Here is a 25797-nt window from a genome sequence, read left to right as displayed (position 1 = left end):
CACTGTAACAGGTGTGTTTTTCATTTTCACCCAAGTCTGCAACAAATGCATGCCAGTCAGGATGTTACATTCACTTTTCGGTTTCACAGTGTGTAACAATGCTCTTACTGAAGAGACATATTGTACAGCGCAGCACAGAAATCAGGCTGCTTGAAGAAGTAAGAGACCCAGAAATGATCTCTGCCAGATGTAAACAGCATTACCAGTCATTCACAAATGAAATAATACAAGCAGAGATTAAGCAGAATATTCACAGTGATGGCATCTATTCTGGCAAAAAATATATTGGGTAATCTACTTCTAAAACAATTCTTCCAAAAAAGAGATTTGGTCCAGATGACATTTTGAAGCCAGTACTCGGAAAGAGACATTTTTCTCAGAATAATCAAAGCATGTTTATATGTGATATTGTTTAGTTAACTTTCAATACAAGTTACAGCTGAAGCAAATTGGCTACCCACACTGCCGCGATACTACTTCTCTACCCAATGAATTATCTAGAATACTGTGGTTCACTCCAGCCTTGGTGTTTTGTTTATTCAATGCAAGACTCCCACACCAGTATACTCTACAGTAATTGTTTATCCCCTAAGCCACTGCTATACCATGAGTGTAGCAAAAGATTCTCATCAGCTTCACACATCAGGGCTTTTTTGGAGTGTTAGCACCAGTGTATTTGCAGCTTTTATTTATTTTTGACAGCTTACTCTAATCCAAAAGCAGACTTTTTCAAGGTTGTCCCTTGCTAATAGATTTATCAATGTCTAGGAGGAATGTTTTATAGACTTTACAGCTTATACAAGTGTAGCAGAGTTTCCAATTCCCCTTCTGAAACAAACTTGGAAACCATTTGCTCCAATTTAACTTCAGCTATGAAGGCAAAGCAGGAGAAAAAATTTGCAACAGGCAGGTATGTGCATTTTTATGTTTGGTACTTGTGGCAGGTAGAGGCTTGTTAGCTTTATATATCATTGGTATCCACTGAAACCATTAATACTAGTTGGCTAAATTATGAACTTCTTACACATACTGATGAGTAGTTTACTCACATGAGCAATCTCAAATTTCAGAAGGACAATTCATCTATGCTTTATCAAGTGACTAACTACCATAGTATGGTAATTAAAAAGGTGATTAAGACAATCAATGGAGCTGATTAGACTTAGGCTGGCTCTGTACAAGTGCCCAAAGGGGTGAGAGGGCACAAGGAACTTTCTGCTTCCTTACAGAGAAGATAGCCTGGCCAGGAATCATTCATTGCTCTCCTTAAAGCTCCAAGGACCATCTCCTGCTCTGACTGAAAATACGGACAAAACTCTTTACTGGCTTTAATGGGTGCAGGATCCATGCCTGACCTATGAAGAGAGGGAATCAAGGAATACGAATTTTAGGCTGAATATCAGGGCACAATGTGGAATAGACCCCTCAAATGGAAACCCCATCACCTGAGACATTTGAAGCTACTGTACGCTGGACAAAGCACTAGGAAAAGTTACTGCAATCAGGGGGTTGACTAGAACCTGAGCAAGGTAATGGATTGGGTGACTTAATTGGTGTTTTCATTCCATAATTTCTGATATATTCTTGCCCTTTCCAGATAGCTCCTATAGTCAGGATCATTCAGACCTTCAGTCCAGCCATGAAAGGAGGCAAGCAGCCATTTTTAGAAGAGAGATCTGCTACCTCTCAGTATATTGGACAATAGATTATGTATATATTAAGCCCTGTTAGGTAAAAGTGTGAATTAGCAGTAGGTAAACTTCCACATTCTAAATACCAAATTAGATCACCTTTACTGAACCTGGTGCTTTTTGCTCTCAATCCTGCCACTAGCTTCCTAACCCCCTCAGCTAGCAAAGTAGAAGGATTTTATTCCCACCTCATCCAAAACACTTCCAAGCTGTCATAAGACAAAACAAACATCCTCTAACACAGAATCCCTTTTCTTTTTCATCTGGTACAGTTTTTCTTACATACCCTCAACTCATCACTCAGAAAAGGAGTACCCTGGAACGGCTTGGCTAGCATGCAGGTAGGAAAAGACAAGGGTCTTAACTTCTGTTTCCAGGCTGAGGTAGGAGCTCGATGTGGAAGGAAGAGCCTGAAAAGGAAACAAAACCACAAAGTGTGTTAAACCCAGAACATAAACTTTGATATCCAACACTGCAAATGTGGGACCACAAGACTTTGCAAATTATAGGTCAAGTTCTCATTTTCCCCATTATCTAAACAGGGAAAGTACAACTTCAACACAATGGAAAAATAAGGACATGAGCTGCATTCATTTGTTCTGTAGTCCCAGAGGATGGTCTGCTATTAAGGATCAAGGTTCTTGAAGGCTTTGTTGACCACAGTATGGGTCCCTGGTAACTTTAATGAAAGAGGAGACTTGCTCAACCCTCCATCAATTCCAGGAAATTCAAATTCAAGCATATTGCCGAAAGCACTTTTCTGCATTAGCCCACACATTTAACTGGTACTGGTTTTTGCGTTAAGTTTTTGTGAGTACGCTAGACACAAACCTTGAGAAAACATTGTTTTGAATGATAACATTCTTGATTCCTCCAGTCTATCACAAAGGTCAAAAGGCATGGCATCAAAAAAGCCTTCTCTTTCAAATATATAATTATCTCTCTGTAGCATCTGATCACCCAGCTGAACCACTGAGCTTATCTTTGAGAGGGTGTTATTTACACCTTAGCCTGGACCTTGATCAGACAGGTTTCCACTGTTAAGTCAGGAACCACCTCGCACTCATGCACAGCACTTGTCATTCACATTCTGATAGCTCTACTGAGATTTAAAGCTGATGGAATACATTTTGGAGACACTGTTTATTACAACAAGCATCATTAAAACATCAAACTGGCAGCAGGATGGTCAATCCTTCTGCCTCACAGCCAAGACTTGGTTCATCCTGCTAATCAGAGGAATGCTGAAAGTCCTTGAAGTAAAATACTGGCTTTGGTCCATCATCTCTCCATGGCAACCCAGTCTTGCTTAGCATCTGTTTAAGAATTTTAAAGCTCTGGGGTTTACAAGATATCTTGCTTTAATTCATGCAGATCAACTGTCCATCATTCAATACACCTACTGCTATGTGAATGAGCTATGGTACTGAGAAATAAGAAGTTTGAATATATGGCTAAGATTTGCAGAAATATTATGAAAAATTCAGCAGCCAGTAATTGAATTACAGTAGTTGATTGCTTTAGGACTGCATAGCATGGTACATTAATCCCACAGATAGATTACATATATCACATTGTAAACCATAACACCTGTGATGAACAGGGAAGACAATAGTAACTGTTCCAACTTGGATACAATTTGATAAATCTCCCAGCCAGTAGGGTAATAGGTGAAGAACTGGGGAAATAAAACAAACTCTTGATCATGTTTGCGGCGCCATGCATTCACCAGCGACTAGAAAAGTGGACATTGCTAAGAGTTTTATTTTAAGATTCCAGTTACCTTTTAAAAGAAGTGTTGTTGGAAAAAGAAATTCCGTATTTGAAAAATAAATGCATATTTTCCTTTTGATCTTCGGTGATTAGTTTGTGTGGAAGTAAGGTCTGTATATGACAAATGCGTCTGCCACTTGTGTGTTCACAAGTGTAAGTTGTTGTGAGATCTGAAGCACAATTCAGAATTATTCCCTGTAGATAATCATCCCAAGATTAAACCTCAGCAACATGTGTCACATTATCAAGTGTTTTTCCCCTGGAACTTCACTGAATATTTATGTAGACAAAGTAACAAGTTGCAGCAAAATAAATATTTAAAATCTTTTTCTTTACAAGCTGCAATACATTGACAGCAGCATGTGGAAAATATAATTATAAAACAACATGTTTAATTACAATTATTACATTCATACTCCAGTTCTGTAGTTTGACATGTGGAAGAATTTATATCATTCAGATACACACATGCTGCTACTTCCTACTGTTGCCAAAATGGGTTATTAATTGCCAAATGCTTGAAACATATTATTGTTCTCCACAGTTATAAACGGCTGGCTACGTCTAGATCAATGGTCACCAACCCATTGATCACAATCTCTGGTGGCACAGCAGGGCTGCCGCTAAGACAGGCTTCCTGCCTGCCCCGGCCCCACACCGCTCCCGGAAGCGGCCAGCACAGGTCTCTCTCTGTGAGCTGCTCCTGCCTGCAAGCACCACCCCCTGAAGCTCCCATTGGCCGGGAATGGGGAGATGTGACCAATGGGAGCTGCAGGAGCAGTGCCTGCAGAGAGGCAGGGCGAGGAGTCATGTGCCACCTGCCCTGCGAGGCCTCAGGGGCAGGGAGCCTACCTTAGTGGCTGTGATGCTGCACTGCCAACCGAGAGCTGCTGGAGGCAAGTGCTGCGAGGCCGGACCCCAATCCCCAGCCCTGAGCCCCCTCCCAAAGCCAGCACCCCAAACCCCCTCCTGCACCCCCTCCCAGAGTCAGCATCCTATACCTGCTCCTGCACCCCAAGACCCTGCCCTGACACACCCCTGCACCCCAACACTCTGCTCCAGCCAGGAGCCCCCTCCCAGAGCCTACACCCGGTGCTGCCTCCTGTGCCCCAACACTGCCCCAGCCCAGAGCCCCCTCCTGTAGCCAAACTCCCTCCCAGAGCTTGCTCCCCTCACCCCTTCCTGCACCCCAACCCCATGCCCCCAGCTCAGCCCAGGGCCCCTTCCCACACTGAGAAGCCCTCAGCTCCAATCCAGAGCCCACATCCCCTCCGGAACCCCTACCCTAGACTGGTGAAAGTGAGTGAGGGTGCGGGAGAGCAAGTGATGGAGAGAGGGAGGGATGGAGTGAGTGGGGTGGGGCCTTGGGGAAGGGATAGGGTAGAGCCTGGGTTGCCCTTAAATTCAAAAAGTGATCTTGGGCGTAAAAAGGTTGTAGACCACTGATTTAGACCATTGTGATTACCAAATGTCAGGCTTAGAATGTCTTATTGATTATTATTCTGCAGATGTTAAAACATCTCAACATGAAGCCACTTTTGTGTTATACCAGATGCTGCAGTGGAACGTCACTAATTCACACTAATCAATGGGAGATTCTTTACAAAATTGCAACTAAATGAGTAAAATGATCAAAAATATCAAAGATACCACATCATGAAATGTGCTATGTTCATTTAATTTGCAAAGAGTAGTTTGATTTTAATTAGAGCTCAAACTATAGCAGTACAGTACTGGTAAAAGTACAATAGTAGATTTGATAAAGTATCAATGTCATAGAAACAACATCTGTCATCTGCTCTTAAATCTTTCATGAGACTGGGATGACAAAACGGTTTATTTGTGAGTATTACTGGCTTTGCAATTTAGTAAACAGAAAATTAGAGAGGCTCCACTGTAAAACAAAATGGAAAGTGTGTCTTGGGATGGCTTTAAAGAGAATGCAGACTGTTTTTAAAGCTTCCCAGGCTATTTGCATATAATAATTACTTCATGGACATGCATTTGAAATACTAGTAAATATTTTAGTGAGCACATTAAGAGCGCCATAAATCAGTAATTAACATATTACAGAGCATACAATGTCCTTATGACTGAAAGAGGCTCTACAGACTATCCCCATGCTTTTTGAAAAGTATATATTTAGGAGCAAGATAAAGAGCAGTAAAATGTTATTTAAAACTCCAGATCCTCCCAATACATATATTACACACAATTTACATTAAAAGAACACTATTAAGGTTGCAAAGTCAAGCACTCAAAAGTTAAGAAATACCAGAATTAAGTTTGCCAGTTCAACCTTAATTTGGCCCCTCCTGTGTACACATTCTAATGCAGTTCTTAATTACACAATCATATACTAATTTTTTCCACAGGACCACTGCCCTATGGAATGGTGCTTATTGTGATGAAATGGGACTGTTCTTAATGCTGCCTCTGAATATTGTGTGCCTCAGTTTCCCCTATGCATTTCTTAAGTCTCCAGTGTGCATAAATGGCCAACACACTGTCTCCTGGCAACAAATGGCTGGGGCCCTTCCCCCCTGCAAGGGGATGGCTAAAGGTGAACAAAGATCAGGTGACCTCCTGACCCGGGAAAGAGACAAAGGCCAGAAAGGAAGGGCTGGAGGGGGTTTCAGTTGGGAGCTGGCTGGGGACAGGAAGTGAGGGCAGACAGGATTGTCTAGCTTGCTGGGTCCCAGAATGGACCCGGCTGAGGGCTCCAGTGCTCTGTACCTACAAGCTCTGTTTTAGACTAATGTTCTTGTCATCCAATAAACCTCTGTTTTACTGGCTGGCTAAGACTCGTGTCTGACTGCAAAGTGGGGGTGCATGCAGGACCCTCTGGCTTCCCCAGGACCCCACCTGGGTGGACTTGCTGTGGGAAGTGCATAGAGGGGATATGCTGAATGTTCCAAGGTCAGACCCAGGAAGGTGAAGCCATGTGAGCTTCTTGCCCTGAAGACAGTCTGCTCCAAGGTAGAGGGGGCTCCCCAAAGTCCTGGCTGGTTTTGTGGGGAACAGTTCCAGAGCATTGCTCAGGGACTCTGTGACAGTTATTGAATAGCTGCTCATTAAGTATTTTGTTTCTCCACTCCCCCTCATTCAATGTGTGGCTTTCATGCCTTATTTACTGCACACTACTCCAACCCTGCAACAGTATTATTAATTTTCTCATGGGCTTTTCTATGGTGCTCATCATCACTATATCAGAATGTTTCACAAACATTCAATTAATTCATATTCACAACATCCCCATTTCACACAAGGAAAATGTTGATTAGATTTAGTCTCTGTATTGAGACCTCCAGGAAGGAAACAAAATTGGTGTTTGAGACAGATGTAATATTTTTACATAGAGAACTGATGTTCTCTAGTCAACTGGCATTGAGAAGGGTCCCCCTAAAATGTTGTAAAAGTGTAAATTTTTGTATGATGGATTTTTAAAATGTATTGGATTTAAAAGGGGGACATAGTGAAGTCAGAGAGGACCCAAAGTTACATTGTGTGTGTTTTAAAGTATAATAAAAAACTTTAAAAAAATATTTCCACAAAAAACTGTTTTTACTTGGTTGTTAAGGCAAAATTCTTACTGAAGTCAATGAGGTTGAATCAAGCAAACAAGGTACTACAATAATTAATCCCACTGAAGTCCTTCTACTCAGCCTGAACTAATAATAGACAGCGACAAAGTGTCCTGTGGCACCTTATAGACTAACAGATGTATTGGAACATAAGCTTTTGTGGGTGAATACCCACTTCGTCGATCCGAAGTGCCACAGGACACTGTCACTTTTTACAGATCCAGACTAACATGGCTACCCCTCTGATAACACTGCTCTACAGCCAAAATGCTTCTGAAATAAATGTAATCCAACTTTACTAATTCTGGGTCACGGAGAACGAAAATGATGCTTAAAATTGTTGATTGGCTCTAGTTTTCAAGATATATACTGACCCACTAGCATACGACCCTTGACTTGGGAATGGGGGAGGATAAGTGAGTTATAAAGGGAAGGGATCTCAATTTAAACCAGAAATGACTAAAATACATCTTTGACTGGATCGATGAATAAATCTATGACTGGGTTTGGACAGTACTTGCTTTTTAGGCAAAACAATGAATGATGCAATCTGAAGCTGGTATTGCATCATACATGATATGAATTGCATCATATTATTCCTAGAAGTCATGGATGATGCAATCAGAAGGAAGCTTACATCACTCTGTCAAACAAATTGCCCTATATCAGCTCTAGAAATCATACAGTGTCGTGCTCTCTTATTTGTCAGTGTTTGATTTTGCAAAGGGACATATTTCTGTTTAGCTAAAGTGAGCAGAGATGCCTCCTACTTGTGTGAACAGTGCAGGTAACTTCTGCTATGTTTGTGGTGAAGTGACTTTTGCATCACAAAAGCGCAGTATAACCACTATGGTTAAGAAAGCCTATCACCTTTATTTTGGCTGCAAAATTGGAGATCAGGACAAGAGGTAGGTCCCACACATATGCTGCAACACTTGTGCAACAAATCTTCGCCAGTGGTTGAACAGGAAAAGGAAATCTATGCCTTTTACAGTGCCAATGATTTGGAGAGAGCCAACAGATCATACCAGCAATTGTTACTTGTGCATGGTGCCTCCAGTTGGGAAAGGTGTGTCGAAGAAGAAAAAGTGGACTGCGCATTATCCAAACATTCTATCAGTTACATGCCCAGTACCCCACGGAGAAGGACTGCCGGTTCCTGATGCACCAGAATCACTCTCACTTGAGTCAGATGAGGAAGAGGAAGAGGAGGAAACTTCTGGTCCTGAACCATTAATGTCACAGGACCCACATTTTCTCCCATCCTCCTCCTCTGAACCACACCTCATAACACAAGGTGAACTGAATGACCTTGTCAGGGATTTGGAACTACTCAAGAGTAAGGCAGGGCTTTTGGGCTCCAGACTACAGCAGTGGAATCTCCTGGCAGGCTATCAGGGCAAATGGAGCCCATCAATGCTTGCAGACTATTGCTGGACAGTGACAAGAGATGCTCCATTTAATGAATACAAAAGACAAGCCAAGAAGCGCTGAGTAGACACTGAATAGGACTAAACTATGTACACAATAGTTTTTTGCCTTTTGTTTCATAATACATTTTTTATTAACCCTTTTGCTGATTTTTAAAGTGTTACATAAACAGGACTGGTGAAATATCATGTAAAGCAACCATAAACACGTGAAAAGACCTAGGTTTACAATTTATGATTAAAACTCTACTATCTACACAATAGACAGACATAAAATGTAAAAACTTAAATATCTTAGAAACAGTAGCCAATCAGTTGTTTTAATTGTCGTATTTGAATTCAGCACATCAAAATACATAATAAGTATCACATTTTATCTCTGAAGCAGATGACTTCTCAAACATTGTAGACCAGTGTAATAGACACTTTCCTTGAAGCAAGGGAGGGGGGAATGACATGGTGGAGGCAGTACTGGGTTTTGGTCCCCGTCACCCAAAGAGGGAGAAAGGATGATGGAGCTGTTCTTAGGTTGACCAGACAGCAAGTGTGAAAAATCGGGACAGGGGGTGGATGTAATAGGAGCCTATGTAAGAAAGACCCAAAAATTGGGACTATCCCTATAAAGTCGGGATATCTGGTCACACTAGCTGTTCGAGCTGTCACATGAGGGAGTGGGGGGGGGAAGCAGGCAGAACCGGGGCTCCCCCATTCCATTCTCTCCTCACTTGCATGCAGCAAGGGGCACCAGGCAAGTAGCCCCATATGCCCCCCACTGCAGCAGGAGTCACAAAGTGGCCAAGCAGAGCAAAGAGGGGAAGCTCTACTCCCCTGCTTGGCTAAGTGTGGCCTGTGACAATCTAACCTACAGGGAATGAACACAATAACCAGTGCACAGATCTTCTTGGGCTCCATCATCCTTTCCACAGAATGCTGTATCAAACTGTAAACACAGCTAACTGAATAAATATGTTCCTCCCACCCCTGGGCAAAAAAAAGACAGTGAAATACTCCTCCTTACAAGGAGAAAGGACAAGCCGTACACCAGGCCTGACAGTCAACCGCTTTAGAGAACTAAGAAGGCACCTACTTTCATGGCAAAGAGCCTTCTATTTAGCACCTCAACATACCAGATGTTCAAATGCAATGACAGCAAAGAAAAGGCTCAACTGATTTAAAAAGCAAAGGTGGAACACAGGGAAAGAAACTGGTTAGGATAAGCCAAAGCCCAAGTCTTTCAGGACTTTCTAAATTAATACCAAGGCCCACTGCCAGCCACTGATTTCTGCTGGCCTATCTTTGAGTGTTTTGGAAATCCCTTGCCCTTTTATATTTGCATGCAAATGAGAGAGAGAGAGAGATATCATTGTATATCCCCACCTAATTATGTAGGGAGCCACGGTGGGTGGGGTTGCCTGAGGGCCACTGCTTTTGTTCTACACTGTATCTGGAAGGTTGGTTCTTTAGTTTTTGTTGTGTCTTCATAAGATAGTATCTACATGCCTTGTCACAGGCACCTTGTCCTGTATCACGGATGAGATAAATAAATAAAACCATTTCTTGCCAGCTGCTACAAAAACATATAGCATGTTTTCTAAATGTCCTTGCCCAGGTTGTCAAAGCTTCATTTACAGCTTTCAGCTACATTTGTAGTTACTATGACTAAATGCACACAAGCAGTTCAATGTTTAGCTGCCATCCGTATATGCTTCCATCACATGTTCTCATGCAGTCATAGTCACGGCACAAGCAAACTATTTTATCTATTTTGATATCATCCAATAAAACCTAAAAGAACTCCTATCCCAGATTAAAGATAATTAAATACACAATTCCAGTTATAACAAAAAGACAGCAGTACTAACCACCAGCCTTTAGCTACTCCAAAAAATTAAAAAAAAAAAATAATAAAATCACCACATTCTTTCCCATCTCAGCTTCCACAAAACCCTCATCTCCTCCCCAATCCAAATCCAACCACCTGAACCACTCTATACAAAGCTTAATTCTCTTAAACTCCTGACAGATAAATGTGCATTACAACACACTGCCAAGGTCAACAAACAAGGACTATTGTGTCCCAAGAAGTGGGTCTTTTTTGGTGGGGTAGAAGGAGGGATATGGATGTGCACATGCATGCATATTTTTGCATGAGTGCAGTTTGGAAAGTCTGAGTCTTTATTTTTAAGGTGAATTTAGTAGTGATTAAGAGCACCAGACAGTCTTGGAAGCACAAGGGAGACCATCCCAAGGGAAAAAGGGTACATCAGCTCTTCATAGCCCGTTTGATTCTTCCATGCCAAGACTGCCAACAAATGTCAATCAATAGCAACTCAGATAAGTTGTTTGTGCACCTGTACACTGTAAAAACCTTTCCACAGGTGACTGCCTAACCACAACAACTTCATTGAATTCCTATGATTATGCAAATATACTATGATTCTGGCAGAGTTCAGGAATGAAGCACCATCCAATTCCTATTCAACCATAAAAGGGTTAACATCTTGAGAAGTGTATGACGCTCAAGTACCTGATAGTGACTGATGGAGTTTCCCATGCTCCCTACGGGCAAAAGAAAACATCTCTGTGAGCTTTCAATCACCTTGATGGAAAGCAATTGGCTATATTACTACTTGTATTAGTATCTTCCTGTTGTAAGTCAAAAATACCCATTAATAGGGGCCTACAGGACCTTTTTGGTTTTGGAAATCTATTTTGTAAACATACAGTGCATATGTGGAGTAGAACTCAATTACAAAAACAGATTACAGACTGAAAAGAAAAGGGAGACCTCTAAAGAGATCAAAAGATGATTTATAGCAGCAACATAATCAGCTGAATATGTATATATTCAAGCAGAACACTAAAGAATAAAAGGTTTATATAAGACTATGGTACATTAGCACCTATTGAATGATTTAATTACTGGCTATTTTAAAGAAGGCCTAGAATATAGTTCAAGTCCAACAACTGTGTCTTTTCTGAAATGTAGAAATGCCATATTTTCAGGACCCCATACACAGATCACAGAAGACACAATAAGCATGAGAAAATATAGAGCCTGATTTTAAAATTAACAGTCGCAAGTTACAGTACATAAATGATCAGTTCTCATAATTAACCCATGCTAGTACGTGCTCACATACCATAATAAGTGTAGATGGACATTAAGTGACAAATCTCTTAAAAAAACAAAACAAAACAAAGACCACCACTCTGACGTTCCTGCTTCTAAAAGAAATTTGCCAGGCAATTCTGTTTCTATAGAACACACTTTTGTACTATAAATAGCATCTGATAGATCAGCTTTTAGATTTCCACCCATTCTAGTCCCTCAATGACATCTGTAAATATCAGTGGGGAGTTTTCCATGTGCATAAAGTTTGTGCAGTACAAATTCAAAACCGATTTTTGAAAGTTTAGATAAGTAAAAAAAACTGGACATCCAATAAAATAGTGTTTACAATGCATTCAAATAGCTAAAATCTTACCAGTGTCTTTCCATAACAGAGGAGAAGAGAATTTGGTTTCATACTGTGCTTTTTATACCCCACAAATTTCAAAGAGAAGTCATTTATTTTGTACATTGAGATACATGTATGAAAAGCACTGGTTGAAAAATTAAATTCTATTACTGATCAAAGCAAAAATCTTAAACAACAAGTACTACACAGAATTAAATAGCAATGTTTTAAACAAGTTAACTGCAGACATACACCTCATATTACTACAGTGGACAAATAATTTTAGATTACAAAGTGTACCAAAACTAACTAGAGTGGCAATGCTTCAGATTTACACTGATGCAAATGAACAGAATTTGACTCACCATTTAAATATGGAATTTTACATTATTAAAAGGGATACCTTCAAAAGTTGCCAAGTGTGACAACTTTTTGTTGTTGTTTTTGAACACATGGATAATTACACCCATTTAATCTTTTAAAAGGTAACAGAATTAGGTTTAGCAGATTGTCTGATATTGTAGCCAGTCTTTTAACCTTCCTCCTCCAGTCACCAAGATTTAATGCTTAAGAGGAAGGTGAAATCTCCTCCTCTCCCGATTGAGCATTCAGCCAATTGTGCAGCAATTTACATGCCAACCCCTTCTGATCTATGCAGATGATCAGCTTCTACCCTGGAGCATGAGATTTGCCTTAGATTATCTGCAATGTTGTTAATGGTCATAAGCTGATCTCACTTTTTTTTTTAAATTAAAAATCTACTGTATGATGCGTCTCAGTAATTTCCTGTGACCATGAATTGCTATGGCTGATGGGGTGGCTACAAGGTGTATAAAGTGACATTTCCCTTTATCATTCTAATTTTACTTCTCTTTAATTTCATCAAGTGTCCTCTTTTACTTAGGCCATGGGGCAGGCTATGACTCCCATCACTTCCCCTGTTCATCTATGTTCTTAGTTCTGACAACTTCCACTCGTTTCCCCTCTCAGAGGCACAGAGCATGCACACATCTCTGCACACACAATTTCACATGTCTTGCTGAACACAGAAAAGAAAAACTATTTCAATCTCTGCTGCCTTCCCCTAATGTGTCACATTCACTCACTCTCTTCATCTCCCTTCCATCTCTAATCAGGAAATGCCTGGCTGACAACCATACTTCTTTCAGTATTGCACCTGGGGAGAACCCACATCAGACTCAAAAAATGAACCAATTCCCTTTTCTCTCTGATTACAAAAAACTCCCCTTCTCTTGAGCTGACAGAGTAGGATCTTTTCTTCATATAGTTACAGTCTCTGCAGACCCCAGACAACCCAAAGAGAGGCCATCTAAATAAATCATTCAAAAGGAAAGAGATGGCTATGTTGTAAGTGACCTGAAACAGCTGGTAAATTTTTAAATGCCTGCACCCTGCTCTAGGCAATGAAATATGCTGTATGTGTAAACAGTGGCACTCCAAACCTGCTAGGGTACAAGAGTGCAGGGTTAGGAAGGAAGCATAGAGACTGGGAATCAGCAGGGATAATTAATTTTTCTTGAAGCGTTGCAACACCACTGTTAATTTTCTTGTAGCATACAGAATGTAGGAGCAGCCTCAATTAAAACTGATGTTCAAATGCCAACTGTGCTTGTCTTTAAATCACATGCTTTGCATATTGATTTTAAATCACATGCTTTGCATATTGATTTTGACATCTATATACAATTATAGAATACAATATTGCTTTTGTGAAAACTTTTCACAAATCTGCTTACTTTTCAACATTCTTTTAGCATTATGTAATGGTATCAAAGACATTAGCACATGCATATCTACTTCTACCAAGCAGTTCCTCTGTACAACAGTAATTGTGATTACAACTTAAGAAAATGTTTATATTCCATGTAGGTCCGTCAATGGCAGTTAACTCAAGCAATTAAAGCAAAACAAATTAACTAGATTAAAAATAGTCACAATTAATCATAGCTTTAATTGCATTGTTAAGCAATAATAGAATACCAATTTAAATTATAAATATTTTTGGATATTTTTCTACATTTTAAAAATAGATTGTATTCTGTGTTGTAATTGAAATCACTCACTTTATAATATTTTTTATTACAAATATTTGCACTGTAGAAAACAGTATTTTTCAATTCACCTCATACAAGTACTGTAGTGTAATCTCTATCATGAAAGTGCAACTTCCACTTTTTTTTTTTAACATATCAGCACTCAAAAACAAAAATGTAAAACTTTAGATCCTACTAATCCACTCAGTCCTACTTCTTGTTCAGCTAGTCACTAAGACAAACAAACAATTTACAGGAGATAATGCCGATGCTACTTATTTACAGTGTCACTCAAAAGTGAGAACAGATGTTTGCATGGCACTGTATGTAACAGTTGCTTTGAGCTATGTAATAAACAGTAAAAAAAAAAGGGAGGTGGTGTGCAAACACAGCAGAGTCAGCGAGAATAAGTATGGGTTACAATATGTATGCAAGCCATTATAATAAATTCTAAGAGTGATTTTTTTAAAACCAGTTAATCTTACTGAGCCTCTTTTCTCAGTTGATAATCCAGTACAGGAAGAAAGTTGCTCCATTTCTTCATTCTTTTATTTTTGTCAACCACATTTTCTATAGTAGATATCTATTTTTGTAGCCAATAATGCAATACATTCCATGTGTATACTACCCCAGTGTAAAAAGTTGCTTGGATGAAGAACAGCTGACAAACTGAACCAGGAAAAAATTGAAGCGAAGCAAAGCCAACTGGAAAAAGTAAGCCTTTCTAAGAACTGACACACACTACCACCACCACATCCTCAGTTGAGGGCATCTGCCTCCCTGCAGTCAGGATAGTGCACAGCCTTGGGTTCATGCTAGTCTCATTATCATCCTTGAAACCCAGACATCAAGTCACTCGAAGTACTTTCTTTTCCATCTACCTCGACAAGATGATTTAATCCACTCCTCTCAGCTGATTCACAACATGACGTCCCCTCCGCACTAGGACAAGCCAAAGAACACACCTTATTATGGTGTCCCGTAGCCTACACTGGCTTCAGTTGACTACCAGATCCATTTCCACTTTTTATACTAGCTAAACAAAGTCTGGGATAGGATCAGTCCAAGCCATCTCACAAACCACCTTTCCTTCAGGGACCCATCTTGAGACATGAAAAATAATTGAGCACCACGTACGCTTCAGGGAGCAGGAAGTGGTGCCTTCTCTACCACAAGCTCATGGGTCTAGAACAGTTTCTCATATCCGTTGCAGAGGAGTCCCATGCTTGACAGTTTTATAACCTGCTGCGATCTCCTCTCTCTTCACCAAAACATTTCTCAAAGAGCCAAAAAAGAAGCAAGGAGGAGAGATGCCTATGTTTAAAACTGGAGATGGACAAAACTGACAGGGAAGTCCTGTAATGCTCTAGAAGGGCCTTCTCTCTTACAAGGACTGCTTAGTTTGACCATGAAAGAGAGAAAGATGGATTATGATGAAAAAATTTTTAGTCAAAAGGTCACTACATCAATTTAAACCAGTGATCCCCAAACTTTTAAAGTCACATCCTCCCTTGTCCCTAATGTAATTCGCCCTCAGGAACGGTTCTGCGGTTGAGGTCAGGGTTGGGACTGGGGGCAGCACCAGAGTGGAGCTGAGTGGTGTTCCTATCCCCCTCTGGGCTGGCCTGGGCCACATTCCGCCCCTCTGAATGTTCTTCCCCACCCTGATTCAGAGACTTTTCCCCCTGTTTACATAGCCATCAGTGGAAAAACAAGTAAATGTGAACAGCAGACTACAAAAAGTACTAAGTATTTGTATAACTTTAAGGGAACAGACAAAATCCCATGGTGTGCTCCACACTTCCAACTACTACATGGTGGTTGCTCTGTATGATTCCAGTAGATAATTAACTCTGGTGGGTTTTTTTAAATGCTGAGGATAGATGCCTTGATGTTTTGCATTTTAAGTTTAATCTACAAGTGTATGATATTAAAAATAATTATGGGGGGAAGGCGGAGTTACTTTTTCCACCAAAGAAGCGCCAGCATGTTTAATCTTGTGGAATGAAAACAACTTACTGTGTTATGTAATACATAACCAATAATATATAAAAAATTTCATACAATACAAAAAACTTCCAGCAGTCCCAAGAAATGCATATAAATGCAGGGCTCCCAAAGTATAACTGAAACAAAGTTGTTTAGTGGCAATATTGTATCTTCATATGCATAATCATTTCCATGGAAAATCTATCACCTATTCCACCACTACCCAATGCAGAACTATGCTCCAGGGCTTCATCCAGTTCTGCTAAATATGACCCCATCAGTGGGCTTTTACTACTTCCCTGACAACTCAGCACACATGTTGTTTAGTTTTGTTCCCCTAGCATTAGTAAAAATATTTGATGATTCCTGGTGGAGATGGGGGATATTATGGAGTTCAATGCTATAGCAGTCAGATTTTTTTAAAGAGTTTTTTAAAATTAAATTGAGGTATTTTCCCCCAAACCCAGAACCCACACTTTATTGCTGCTATAGATCAAACCATCTCAAAGTTTTAGTCCAGTTTGTTTTTCACTGCAGGGGACAGCCAAAACCCAATTTAAAGAAAACAAATTTAAAGCTTTGAAACCAGCTACTTTCTGACCCCTTTACAATACATTTTTTAAGTACCTTCATTTGGTTATACTGTACATTGTTCATGTTTTAAAAACCCAAACAAAAATGCTTTTAATGCCAATCTCTAATTATCTTCTATTTATCTTTTAATTAAGATTAGAAAATTGTTGCTTTTCTTCTCTGGGGGCTAACCTAATCTGCAACCTTAGAAAGTCTTTAAGTCAATTGTTTCCAGTTTAATCGATTCAGTTTTGTCTGCGATTGTTTTAAATATCTGTGTGATATTACAAAGCCCACAGGGAACTCGGAAGAGTTATGGTCACTGAGAAAACAACATTTCCCCTTTTATGTTTCTGTGTGCGTGATTAAATAAATAAGAATTCTAGGATGCAGCTCATATGCACATTCATAACCCAGCATGAGTGACACCTGTTGGGTAAGGTTTGGAACAATATGCAGAATTAACATGAAAAATCCGATAGGGGCTCTGGTGCAGGCATGTCACGGAAGCTTCTTTTATTATAACGTGTCATCACAAATTCACAGATGGAATTTGCTTCAGGCTTTTACTAAGGAAGAAGTCATTACCATTCTTCTTAGCTATTTGGTTGAAACTGGAAACCAATATCTCACTATTTCCTGTCAGAGACAATGCCTTATACACTCCAATATTACCATAAAGACTGTAAAAACACTGGCCCATGTTCTCTTCTCTACTAACACAATGGTTTAAAATCTTTTTTCATTTGCAGACCCCTATAAAATTTCAAATGGAGGCGTGAACCCCTTTGAAACTCTTAGACATAGTCTGCGGACCCCCAGGGGTCTGCAGACCTGAGGTTGAAAACCACTGCACTGACATGAAAAGGGGAGAAGTCAAAACTGTCACAATGTGTTCTCTGATTAAACAAATAGGAAGAAATCGCTACAAGGTGAAATTGTAACATGATTTCTGCCTTATAGGTGGGTTTTCTTTTTGCAGGGGATAATTGCACCCATGCCTGTTAAACAGGACAAATACATTTGAGAGTTCACAACTGTGATAGCTTCACACACAGATGGCAAATTAGATAGGTAATTACACATACAGAAGAGCAGAAGCCTAGTGCATTTAGGTGGGGAGGCAGAGTAACAGCATATGCAAATTCGGCAAACAAAATGGACATGCATTTTACATGCAATTTTAAAGACTGGGTGTTATGGAATATAATTTGAAGTAGTTATTTTTGATATTTATATTTAAATATAATTATAAAAAATATTTTAACCCATTGTTAGGCTTATTATAAATTTATATCAATAATTTAAGATAAAGCATCACTGTCCAACATGCACATAACTCTCCATTACTCCAGGACAATTTAATAAATGAACCCCATTAAAATTGTCCCTTTAAAGGCTAGTACGGTATTAAAATTGCAGCTACTCAGAGGGGCAACCGCTCAGCTCTCGGCACTACACTTGTGACAGAAGCATGCATGCTCATAACAGAGTATACATACCTGTGTTGCACTGTCCTCCTGGCTACTCAAGGCAGAGGAATACAAACCCTCATCTCTTGTGGTATGTCAACTTTTAACTATTGGGTGGGAGTCAGGAGGAATCTTTCCCTGGAGGCAGGTTACTTTATAACTGCCTGTTGCAGGGTTCCTTCTTCTGAAGCAGCTAATAGTAGCTGCCGTTATGGACAGGATACTGGGCCAGATGTCCCCTCTCCACCTTGTCTGAACCAGTATGGCAATTCCTGTGTCTACAGCACTCCTAGTAGGATGTGTGTCAAATCTAGTCCCTCATAGGCTCACCTCAGGGTAACCCACATGGAATGTGAAGAATGCTGCCATGAATGAGGCCAGGCCTACAACGTCCCCATCCATAAAGAGCCGTGGGTTTCTTGTAGTTGGGCCACCTTACTGAGGATCATTTTCTCAATATAAGACATCTTAAAAAGGAAAGACACTAAGCTCAGGACACAAATCTCATATGCCTGTAAAGCCACGAGCAGGGCAGGATCCACAGGGTAAAAACCAACCACACCAAACCGCTGGTGCCATTAAAATAATCTCACCACACTACTCTGAGGAGTCCCTCTGCAAGGCTGCTGAGATACCAGTAAATTCCAGGGCAGGTCCAGAGTGACATAATCAGTATGTTCACGTTCTGATCTAATCTCCTGCAGCCCTCCCCTGAGCAATTTACAGTACTCCTGTGTGTATTCTACAATGGAGCTGCACATGGGACCAAGGCCATTCCGAATATGGTCTCATATTAACATAGCTTTCGCAGCATTGTTGCTGATCTGTGGGTGGAAATTACACTGGTTTCATGCCTGGAACCAGAAATTATTTCTACTTTTTACCAGGAGAAACGTCTCTTCCTCTAAATAAAGACAGATTATTTCAAATGAAATACATTAATTCATGGCATTAGTTCTCTCAATTCTTAGAGACACATCACCTTTATTTGTACAGGTGTGTTATATACAAGACACAGGCGGTAATTGTCCTGCTCTACTCGGCCCTGGTGAGGCTTCAAGTGGAGTATTGTGTCCAATTCTGGGTGCCACACTTTAGGAAAGATGTGGACAAAATTGGAGAGAGTCCAGAAGAGAGCAATATAAATAAGGTTTTCTAAACCTTTTATCTATGACAAAGTTTGTTTGTTTTTAAACTGGGTGTTTAGTCTTGAGAAAAGACAACTGAGGGGGGAACCTGTTAACAGTTTTCAAATACGTTAAGGGCTGTTAAAGAGGATGGGGATCAATTGCTCTCCATGTCCACTGAAGCTAGGATGAGATATAGCGGGCTTAATCTGCAATACGGGAGTTTTAAGGTTAGATATTAGGAAAAACTTTCTAACTACAAGGGTAGTTAAACTCTGGAACAGGCTTCCAAGGAAGATTGTAGAATCCCCATCATTGGAGGTTTTTAAGAACACAGCGGACCTGACAGAAATGGTCTAGGTTTACTTGATCTGCTTAGCATAGGGGACTGAGTCTGACTATGACATTTTTGTGGATCATTCAGACCAGTAAGGGGTTCTGTAACTGACAGCTTTGTAAGAGACGGTTACTCCCCTTGTGCAGTAACTGAGGTTCTTAGAGATGTTTGTCCCTGTGGGTGCTCCACTTTAGGTGTCTTGATGCTCTGCGCTTGTAAATCAGAGATTTGTTGTAGCAGTGCTCAGCTGGGCTGCACACATGCAATAGCTGTCTTGCACCACTCTGAATGGTGTCCCAGTTCCTTCTCTACCTCAGAGAACCAGCCTGAAACCCCAAAGTGGAGGGGAGGAGGGAGGGTCATGAAGCACCCACAGGGACAACCATCTCTAAGAACCTCAGTTACCGCACAAAGAAAGTAACCGTTTCTTCTGAAAGGAGTATCCCTGTGCGTGCTCTACTTTCGGTGACTGTTGAACCTCTCTTTCGGTGCCTCTCAGTGGAGGGGAGGGGCTTCGGAGTTGGTCTACTGATAGTGGATAACAACATAAGTCTAAAGCAAGCATCTGATGCCAATTGTTGGTCTAAAGCACAATGTTTAGTAAAGGTATGGACTGCTTCCCAGGTAACTGCTCTGCAAATGTCAGTGATAGGTCACAGATGCTGCCAGTGCTCTGGTGGAGCGTGTGCGAATTCCCAGTGGAGGTTGTAGATTCCATTTGTGCTACCAAAACATACATCCAGATATCCATTTGGATAGTCTCAGTTTTGAGATGGTTTGACCCCTTGAGCATTCTGTTATGGAATCAAATAGTGTAGGTGATTCTCTACATGTTTTTGTTCTTCCAATGTAGAAAGAAAATGCTCTGACCGTCCAGCATGTGGAGTGAGACCTCCCTCCCATCTGCATATGATTAGAGTCATCATTTTGAAACGTTGTGTTCTCACAAATTTGTTGAGTTTTCTTAAATCCAGAATGGGTCTCCACTCACTGGTCTTTTTCTGAGTTGTAATGTGAATAAAAACCTCTTCCTGTGTTGTAATGGTACGGGTTCTAGGGCACCTAATTGTACAAGGTGGTTTATTTCCTGCTGTAACAGGTGCTCGTGAGAGGGGGTCCCTGGAGAGGGATGGGGAAGCAGAGTGGGGAGGTGGTATAGAAATAAAAGGGGATAGAGTAGCCCTTCTGGATAATGTATAATACCCATTTGTCTGTCATTATGATGTTCCAGACTGGGCAATATGGTGACAAATGGTCTCCAAATGGGCAAGGGACCATTTCTGGTTCCAGAGTCAGAGAGTGTGGCCGTCTCGTGCCCTTGACCACACCTTCAAAATGATTGTTTAAGAGGTGCATTGTTGAGACATAGAAGGCTGATCTTGGTTCTGCTGACGTCTGTTCTGTCTTTGTTTATGCCATTGGGGTGGAGAGTATGGCGTAAACTGGAATCTCTGATTGCAAACAAAAAGAAACAGAGCAGGTTTTACAGGTACTTAAATGACAAGGGTTTGCAAAGGTCACCTTCAGGGGCAGCCCCAGGCCCCAGCATGCCAAGCGCGTGCTTGGGGCAGCAATCCGTGGGGGGCACTCTGCCAGCCCCGCGAGGCCGGCAGGCAGGCTGGACCAGCGGACCCGCCGCAGGCAAGCCGCCGAAGGCAGCCTGCCTGCTGTGCTTGGGACGGCAAAATGCCTAGAGCCGCCCTGGTTGTCTGAGTCTTTTCCGGTGTGTAACGAAACATTGTTTTTGTCTGCAAGTAGTTTCGGCCTCTCAAAGGATAAGTCCTTGACTGTTTGGACCTTCCTTGGGAATCTGGAGAGATGGAGCCACAATGCACAGTGCATGACCATGGATGTCACGATGGATCATGCTGCCATGTCTGCAGAGTTAAGGCCTGGAGGGCCATCCTGGCGATGAGAGACCCTTCAGAAATGTTTTCCTTGTACTATTCTTTTTTGTCATCTAGTAAATTTTCAAAAAAAGTTGACATTTTGGTGAACAAATTGTGCATATATTTGGGCAGCATAGTTGGCCATGTGGAACTGAAGTGTAGCTGAGGAATAAGTTTGCCACTTGAAAAGGTCTAGCCTTTTCCAATCTTTATCATATGAGGTCATTCAGGACTGGTGTTGTTTCCCCCCCTGATTGACCGCTGCCACCACAAAAGAGTTTGGTGTGGAGTGTGTGAATAAAAATTCAGCTCCTTTCGCTGGGACATATTTTTTGTCAGACCTCTTACAAGAGTGGAGCAGTAGCTGGAGTCTACCAGATGATTTTCACAGGCTCCATAATCACATCCTTTATCAGCAGGGCTATCTTTGCCAATGGAGATGCCTGGAGTATGTCTGAGTTTATGTTGGGATTCTGGTAGCTGTGCCAACAAAATGTCTAGGGATTCAGCAACCCTTTTGAAGAGGTCCTGAAAGGATTTGAAATCATCCCCTGTAGTAGGAGGAGTAGTATTATGTTTTCATCTGGTGACAAAGACGAGAGATGAGTAGGTGGCGAAGTGTCATGCTCGGCTGTGTCCTCAAGTTTCTCAGTGTATTCCTCTTGTGTTTCTGACGGTGCCAGGACAGTTGGTGAAGGCGACATGGCTGTGCTGGACCTTGAAAGGCTAGGGAGCCTGCAGTTTTGGGCCCTGTACATTTCCCATGGATCCCAGTATGACCAGTTATGTGGGAATAGTATGGGGGGAGGTGCCCATACAATCCTCCCATGTTCGTAGGTGGTGGGTGATCAGATGGTCCTGGCTTGGGTGAGGAGCGGTAAGAAATGTATATTGCTGCATCATACTCTTCTTCCTCATCACTGGAGATAGGAGGGGCTGATTTGCAGGGAGTAGTCAGCTGGCTTAGTATCAATCAGTGCCCTTGGTGTCAAGTAGATTTCAGGGGTGAAGCCACTATCAGGTCCACGTGCCTCAAATTGCAGTGGTACCATAGGCTCATGCCAGAGATGGCATGGTGGATGGCTTGGGAGCATGAGTTGAAACTACAGGTGCCAAACATTTATGGATACGTGACAGAGGTACAGCACATGATGCTATTATACTGCTCAGTGCCGAGATCTTCTTCGGTGCTATAGGTGCTGAGTTGGCAGGTTTCACTTCAGTGTGAAATGCCATTAGAGCTTGCCCACATAGGGTCTTTAGCTTGTCGGGAACTCTTGGTGCCAGACGTTCCCAGTGCCCTGTGGTCCTGCACTCTCGGTCCTGTCAGTACTGGGGCAGATTTTTCAGTAGGAGAATGCTTTCTTTTGGATGACTCCTGGTGCGGGGATGTCTGCGACCACTTTATTGCCTTTCTAGGAACAGGCTCTTTGGCAACCATTGCTGGAGCAGAGTCCATCAGAGGCTGCCATTGGTGACCGTTGGCCAGGGGGTGACCTGGATTCCGGGTCAGAGGCTAGCCTGAGGGATTTCTCCATCATGAGGAGCTTCAGTTGGAGATCCTTGGCTTTTCTTGTCCTGGCTGTTAGCTTTCTGCAATGTGGGCATTTTGAGTAAGGTCTGTCTCACCGAGGCAGCAGACACCCTGATCGTGACCATCAGACCCCAGTATGGAGAGAGTGCAGGTCAGGCAGCATTTAAAACCAGGTCAGCCTGGCATGCCTGAAAGAGTCAATCTCTTAGGGAAAAACAGGGTTAAACCCTGTTTAAGGCTAAGGCTACACGCCTGCTGGAGAGGTTGGTGGGGGGAAAGAGGGGGCAGAAGGATTTTTTTTTAAATTAAATTAAAGAAGTTAGAGTAGGGGAAGGGAATAGGAATGCTAACGACGACTAAAATAACACTACCACTATGAATTATCTACTATAATTTTTTTCTAAAGTAGGAGAGGGCGTTGCTGATCACTCTGACTCAAGCTAAAGGTGGTAGTGAAGGAACTGGGGGGCAGTTGGCTGCACACTGCTATGTAACTGCTCGGAGCAGTGCGAGGTGGCTACTGTGCGTGCGTCGCCCAATCAGGCACTGCTACCACAAATCCCCAGTTACAAGTGCAGGGCGTCACGACACCTGAAGTGGAGAACCCACAGGGACACTCCTCAAAGATGACCCGTGGGTGCCTTAATACTATGTAGCTCTGGCTCAGAGCGCTAACACAAGTACCCAGCCTAAAAGCATCAAGGTCTCACCCTAGCAGCCACAAGCCAAGTTAGTCAGGGTGACACTAACAGCGCTTCCAGCCCTATGTCACCCTTAATCCATCTACCCAGAGTTAACTACTAGGCACTTGGATTTTTCTCCTGTTTGTTACCCCCCAAAGGAGTGAAACCTGTTCCCCAAGTTATCAGTTATTTTGGAACACACCCTCCACATAGTTTACACAAGAGAGACCTGCTTGGGGTAAAAAACAAAAAGTTGATTTAATATAAAAATCAGACTCAAAGCTGAAATTTTAAGGAAAAGAAAACATCAGTTACACAGAAAATAAACAAAGATACAACTTACTATATTAGCTTAATTCCCTTTCCAATACAAGTTACCTATTGCCTCTGAACAGTTTCCCAGCGTGTCCCTCTGTCAGAGAAGATTCCAGTGTTTCACAAACAGCATCTCACTTAGATGCGGGCCCTCAGGATCTAGAATTTTTTTAATCCAGAAATGCCTATTTTTAAAAAAAGATTCTCTCTTGTCATCATGACTCTGTTATTCAAGGGCCAGGGAGAGAACAGGACTGGCCTTACCATGAGGCAAACTGAGGGGGCCGCCTCAGGTGCCAGACTTTGTGTGGAGGGCAGGCACTAGGACCCAGAGTGTAGAAAATGGTGTCTGCTGCTGGTGCATATGGTGGGGGTAGGGGAGCCATCATATTTTCAAGCTTCTCTTTGCAACAATGAGGTATAGACACTTTTATTAAAAAAAAAAAGCTGAAATCCTTAGGTATACATGATCTTAGTTTCTAGGGGTTTAAGAAAAGCAATCAAATAGCATAAGACTCACAATAAAACCACAAGAGTTGGCAACAGTACCCTTCTTCAATGAGCATATGACCTAAAACAGACACCATTACACATTCAGGCCAAAAAGAGACAGAAATGGGTTGCAACACAGGAATTTATTTTACATTTTAAATATCATTCCTATGTTGCACACCATTTCTCCACATCTTTTGGGTCTGAACATATCTGCATATTTTAAAGTATGACCTTAACATGTTAGCAAATTTAAAGTATACATTTGCTTTCTCTTTCCTGAGGGTTCCTCTGCACATTTGCTCATTCATTTTTATTATCCTTTGTTTCTTAGTAGAGCTTTGAAGTAAAGTATGTATGGGTCTGTTTGTTTTTCCAAATGAAATTAGCTTAAGTGCATTTCTAATGTCACCATGAAAATATCTTGCAACTCTTATGCTACATTTTTGTAATCATCATCTACAACAGTAGGTCTCAAACTTTTTTACTGGAGGCCGCTTTCACACAGCAAGTCTCTGACTGTGACCCCCCTAATAAATATATTAAAAAGCATGTTCAGTTTAACACCATTATAACCCCCCATGTAATAACCTCACGACTCCCCTGAGGGGTCCCAACCTCCAGTTTGAGAACCCCTGATCTTTGCCTGGTGTCTTTTGGTGCTGAAAAGACTACAGTGTAGCAATCTTTATAGAGTTAAGATATTTTAATTCCATAAAGTGAGTGATCTGCCCAGGGAGAGGAAAAAACAAAACAGCTGTCACAGAAGAACACAGGGTACCACTGACTAGCCAGACTCCCATCATCTGAGGAGTGTTTAACACCACAAATCATTTGTTGATGAGTAAAGTAACATAACAAGTAGTACATTCCCTGTAACTGCAAGAACATGTCTGACAACTTTGAAAGCCTAGTTCTTAATGGAGAGCAGGATTAACACAATCACTATACAGTCTCCTTATCCTCACAAGACACTCACATGAAATGACACACACTGTAATCATCTAGAAATAATTTTATTTGTAATGCAAAAAAAGGGGAATGCTTGCTTACTTAGGAGCAAAACAAACAGTATTTACAGTATCCCTCACAGTAATCATTCCAACATTTTCCTTAAGCCCTACCTATAAACATCTTCTTTTGCTCAAAGAAAGGTTCTCAATATTTGCCATTGTTTTGATAAAAAATGCAATAGTTTTAAAATTACATTACCTCTGCTTTTGTATCACAACTGGTATTAGAACATTATTTACATGAAGTTGTTCAGTGTAAAAAAAAATAATTGCTTTTGAGTCTAGAACATGCTTAAAATTAACTTGTTTGCCTGGGCAGTCATACTTCTAATTTTCATCTCTGCAGAAGTTACATTATCCTTACCAAGTCTGGTCTTGCA

At 41.3% G+C, this 25797-nt stretch overlaps 1 protein-coding gene across 3 annotated transcripts in view; it reads right to left on the bottom strand.

The window, feature by feature from the left end:
- Positions 1 to 25797, bottom strand: part of SULF2 (sulfatase 2) — a 255156-nt gene that overhangs the window by 186377 nt on the left and 42982 nt on the right. The window contains exon 1 of one of the 3 annotated variants that reach the window (XM_030532958.1): positions 1978 to 2067. The exons of the other annotated variants lie outside the window; for them this stretch is intronic. The gene's annotated coding sequence lies outside the window, so the exon portion shown is untranslated. Of the gene's footprint in view, positions 1 to 1977; positions 2068 to 25797 lie in introns of those variants that run through there. 3 annotated transcript variants of the gene reach the window in all.

The sequence above is a fragment of the Gopherus evgoodei genome, chromosome 14, assembly GCF_007399415.2.
Source record: "Gopherus evgoodei ecotype Sinaloan lineage chromosome 14, rGopEvg1_v1.p, whole genome shotgun sequence".
NCBI lineage: Eukaryota > Metazoa > Chordata > Testudines > Testudinidae > Gopherus > Gopherus evgoodei.
This window is presented reverse-complemented; position numbering and strand designations above follow the sequence as displayed.